Source organism: Hemitrygon akajei, unplaced genomic scaffold (assembly GCF_048418815.1).
Source record: "Hemitrygon akajei unplaced genomic scaffold, sHemAka1.3 Scf000042, whole genome shotgun sequence".
Lineage (NCBI taxonomy): Eukaryota > Metazoa > Chordata > Chondrichthyes > Myliobatiformes > Dasyatidae > Hemitrygon > Hemitrygon akajei.
The window spans coordinates 1,298,963-1,304,137 of record NW_027331928.1 but is presented as its reverse complement, the minus strand read 5'-3'; the positions used below and the strand labels follow the sequence as shown (position 1 = coordinate 1,304,137).

At 52.5% G+C, this 5,175-nt stretch overlaps 1 long non-coding RNA gene across 2 annotated transcripts; it reads right to left on the bottom strand.

The window, feature by feature from the left end:
* Window positions 1–547: 547 nt before the first annotated feature.
* Window positions 548–4,677, bottom strand: LOC140720422 (uncharacterized). Of its 2 annotated transcripts, XR_012097182.1 has the most exons (4): window positions 4,575–4,677; window positions 2,380–2,444; window positions 1,306–1,491; window positions 548–674 (listed from the first exon to the last, which is right to left on the bottom strand). It is a non-coding gene; the product is annotated as an uncharacterized lncRNA (long non-coding RNA). The 2 variants fall into 2 exon arrangements; XR_012097181.1 differs by lacking the exon at window positions 548–674 and having other exon boundaries at window positions 1,091–1,491.
* Between the last annotated feature and the right edge of the window lie 498 nt (window positions 4,678–5,175).

Below are 5,175 nucleotides of genomic sequence, written 5' to 3'. Positions count from 1 at the left end.
AGAACGAGTCAAACATGACAGGCACAGTGTGTAAGGGTTAAAAACAATCTGCGGTGCGGAGGGATTTGGGAGACTTCGTGCAGCTTTCCCAGAAGTTTAACCTACAGCTTGATCCGGTGGTGATGAAGGCAAATGCGATGACAGCATTCATTTCGAGAGGGCTGGGATGTCAAAGCAAGGACGTCATTCTCAGGCTTAATACGTCACTGTTGAGGTCGCATTTGGAGTTTTGTGGGCAGGTTTCGATCGCTTATCTCACAGGGGATGTGAGACATTGGGGAGGGTTCACGGGAATGATAACGGGATTGGACATCATATTATAGGAGGAGTATTTGACAGCTCCGGGAGACAGAACACACACATACAGCGATTCAGGAACAGCTTCTTCCCCTACGCCATCACATCTTTCAACGCATCAGCAAAAACTCGACTTTTCTGCGGTGTTTATTAATATTTGCAGTTTACATTAATTGTACATCTTTGCTCCGTACTGATGCTTCAAAATAACAAATTCCAAGGGTTATAAGTTTCAGATAATAATTGAAATAGCGGTTCTTGTGGAAAACATCCGATAGGGTGGACAGGACACTTGGCCCGCTGGTCTTCATCAGTCACACCGAGTACAGGAGTCGGGAGGTCACGTTGCCGTGGTACAATACGTCGGTGAGTCCGCCCTGATTTAGGACAAAATGTCAGTGAACTGGATATATTGTACAGTGAATTCTGCGGGGATACTGCCGGAACTCGGAGGGCTGAGTTATGGAGAGAGGGAGGGAAGATTGGGACTTCATTCCCTGGAGCGCAGTTGTAAATTTACAGAGTTACATAAACCCGAGAAGGTCAGAGACAGAGGGAATGCGCACAGACTTTCACCCAGGGTTGGGTTATCGAGAACCAGACGGCACAGGATTGAGGTGAGAGTGGGTGGAAAGCAGAAAGAGAGGGAAAGATCAGAGAGACGGAGGGTTTAGATAGAACGGGAAGGGGAGAGGGAAGGGGAGAAATGTGAGAGGTGGGTAGAGGGAGCAGAGAAAGTGCGGGCGGAGAAAGTTCGAGGAAATAAGGGGAGGAGAAGGGGTAGAAAGAAAGGTAGAGGGAGCGGGAAAGAGCGGGACGGGGGAAATGGCGAGAAAGAAAGGGATAGACGGCGAGAGGGATTTGTCGGTGTCTAGTGGGGAGAATATGGTTGCGACAAGAGGATGAGATGGAGTAGGAGGGAGGGGCAGAGAGAGTGGGGAGGGAATTTGACAGCATCGGGAAGTGAGAGTGAAGGGGAGAGAAGGAGGAGAAAATGGGGGTAGTCGCTTGATTCATGTCGACTCCACTGGCTGTTGACAGAGACCCTGGATCTTTTCAGGAATATCAGGGAACAAAGGTGCCGACCTCTCGCAGATGAAACGCCGATCATGATCACAAGGGTTACTCCTTCCGCACTGACTGCAGACGGGCGTTCCAGAGGACGCCTTGTACAGGAGACTCCGGCCCACATTCCTATCCAGGAGGGTTAAACAATTTCAACAGAGACAAAACAGCTTCAGAAGAGGACCCGAGCGGAGTCCGTCCCCAAGCTAATCCCATGAATTCGATCTCTCCTAACTGCCTGCGCGAGTTCCCAAACCCATCCCATTCAACCACTCTCCCCCCACGGCCCCGTGTCAGTACCCAGGCAGACAGCACGGTCCCAATGTCTCCCCACAATCCTGTGACCCGAAACTAATCCCACCGAACCGCTTCCTCACCAGATTCCTCTGTCAATCCCCATACGAGTAGAACAGGACCACCCTCTCCCCTCTGATCTGTTTCAGTCCCCGAACAAATCTCGCTGTCCCACAGTCTAATCCAGCTGTCCAGCTCTTTTCCGTCAGATCTATGTCATTCAGCAAACGAATCACACTGTTCTTCCCTCTCCTCGCAGCCCGGCGACTACCTCCGAACTAATCATATTAACCCATTGTGTGCCCATCGCCCTATACTGTTCTCCAAACTAATGCAATTGTCCTACTCCCGCCCCTCAGCTCTAAGTCATTCACTAAAGTAATCCCCCTGTTGCTTCCTCTCCTGACAGGCCGGCGACTTTCTCCAAAATGATCCCACTGCACGCGCGCTCTCCTGACTGACATGCGTCAGTACCAAAATAATCCCTGTGTACTGTTCTCTCCCTACTGCCCCCTGCCAGTTTCCGAAATATTCCCACTGCCCTGTCCTTCCCCGGCCGACATGTGTCCACCCAAAATACTACCCCCTACACACATACAAACAAATCTCAATACCCCTCACTTTTTCCACAAAACTACTTCAGACTGTAAACGAATTCTATTTTCTCCCGTTAGGACTATCACAATACCCAACTGTCACCCGGCAGAACAGTCCAAATCTCACCCGTTTTCGCATTTTCCAATCCCGTATATACGGGTTTGGTTCACAAGGTTGCGGGATACAAAGTTCTAGGAAATTTAAATTTACTGTATTAATGCCAAGAATCGAAAACTATGATACGGATCTTCTCTCAGTTGATTACAACAAGAATCTCTTCCGCGACTCAGTGAAGGTAGTTTCAGTGTGTGTCAGACCCCAGGCGTGTGTGATGGGACACTGTGGAGGGAGATTCACTTTGTGTTTGACCACGGGACTGTGTGATCGGACGGTGTGGAAGGAGATTCACTTTGTACTTGACCCCGGGAGTGTGTGATTGAACGGTGTGGAGGGAGCTTCACTCTGTGCCTGATCCCGGGAGTGTGTGATGGGACGGTGCGGAGGGAGATTCACTCTGTGTCTGACCCCGGGAGTGTGTGATGGGACGGTGTGGAGGGAGCTTCACTCTGTGCCTGACCCCGGGTGTGTGTGATGGGACACTGTGGAGGAAGATTCACACTTTGGCTGACCCCGGGAGTGTGTGATGGGATGGTGCGGAGGGAGATTCACTCTGTGTCTGACCCCGGGAGTGCGTGATGGGACGGTGTGGAGGGAGTTTCACTCTGTGTTTGACCACGGGACTGTGTGATCGGACGGTGTGGAAGGAGATTCACTTTGTACTTGACCCCGGGAGTGTGTGATTGAACGGTGTGGAGGGAGCTTCACTCTGTGCCTGATCCCGGGAGTGTGTGATGGGACGGTGCGGAGGGAGATTCACTCTGTGTCTGACCCCGGGAGTGTGTGATGAGACGGTGTGGAGGGAGCTTCACTCTGTGCCTGACCCCGGGTGTGTGTGATGGGACACAGTGGAGGAAGATTCACACTTTGGCTGACCCCGGGACTGTGTGAGGGGACTGTGTGGAGGGAGATTTACTCTGTGTCTGACCACAGGAGTGTGTGATGGACGGTGTGGGGGGAGATTCAATCTGTGTTTGACCACGGGACTGTGTGATGGGACGGTGTGGAGGGTGATCCTCTCCGTGTCTGACCCCGGGAGTGTGTGATGTGACGGTGCGGAGGGAGATTCACTCTGTATTTGACCCCGGGACTGTGCGATTGAACGGTACGGAGGGAGATTCACTCTGTGCCTGATCCCTGGAGTGTGTGATGGGACGGTGCGGAGGGAGCTTCACTCTGTGCCTGATCCCGGGCGTGTGTGATGGGACGGTGCGGAGGGAGATTCACTCTGTGTCTGACCCCGGGAGTGTGTGATGGGATGGTGCGGAGGGAGATTCACTTTGTGTCTGACCCCGGCAGTGCGTGATGGGACAATGTGGAGGGAGATTCTCTCTGTGCCTGACCCCGGGATTGTGTGATGGGACGGTGTGGAGGGAGCTTCACTCTGTGCCTGATCCCGGGACTGTGCGATTGAACGGTACGGAGGGAGATTCACTCTGTGCTTTACCCCGGCAGTGTGTGATGGGGCAGTGCGGAGGGAGATTCTCTCTGTGCCTGAGCCGGGGATTGTGTGATGGGACGGTGTGGAGGGAGATTCACTATGTGTTTGACCCCTAGAGAGTCTGATGGGACGGTGTGGAGGGAGTTTCACTCGGTGTTTGACCCCGGGAGTGTGTGATGGGTCGGTACGGAGGAAGGTTCACTCTGTGCTTGACCCCGGGAGTGTGTGACGGGACGGTGTGGATGGAGATTCACTCTGTGTCTGACCTCGGCATTGTGTGATGGGACAGTGCGGAGGGAGATTCTCTCTGTGCCTGTCCCCGGGATTGTGTGATGGGACGGTGTGGAGGGAGATTCACTCTGTGTCTGACCCCGTGAGTGTGTGATGGGACTGTGTGGATGGAGATTCACTGTGTGTCTGACCCCGGGAGTGTGTGATGGGACGGTGTGGAGTTTAGATTCACTCTGTGTCTGACCCCGGGAGTGTGTGATGGGACGGTGTGGAGGGAGATTCACTGTGTGTCTGACCCCGGGAGTGTGTGATGGGACGGTGTGGAGGGAGATTCACTCTGTGTCTGACCCCGGGAGTGTGTGATGGGACGGTGTGGAGGGAGATTCACTCTGTGTCTGACCCCGGGAGTGTGTGATGGGACGGTGTGGATGGAGATTCACTCTGTGCTTGACCCCGGGATTGTGTGGTGGGACGGTGTAGAGGGACAGTCACTCTGTGTTTCTGTGGGATCTTCTCCTGCTGTGGCACATACCTCTTCATCCGTTGAATTGATTTCAAGCAGCCTTGAATCACGGTTTGAACAATCTTGAATCGCTTTGCAGAAAGATGTTACAAACGTGGAAACGTAATAACACCGGCCATTATTTGTGACCCAATTCTCGGAACAGGTTTGCTCTGGAAATCAGGAACAAGGGACAGAGTGAATCTCCCTGCACACTTTTCCATCACACACACCCGGCGGACGCAGAGTGAATTTCACGCCATGCTGTCCCATCACGTTCACCTGAGGTCAGGCACAAAGAGAATTTCCCCGCCCCCAGCATCGTCCCATCGCACATTAACAGGATCAGGCACAGTGAATATCCCTCCACACCATCCATCTCACACTCCCGGAGGAAAATTCCTCAGCACACACGTCAAATAGACACAGATATAGAACATAGATTAGTACAGCACAGAACAGGCCCTTCGGCCCACCATGTTGTACCGACTCTTAAACCCTGCCTCCCATATATCCCCCAAATTAAATTCCTCCATATACCTATAGAATAATGACTTAAATTTCACTGGTGTATCTGCTTCCACCACTGACACAGGCAGTGCATTCCACGCACCAACCACGCTCTTAGTAA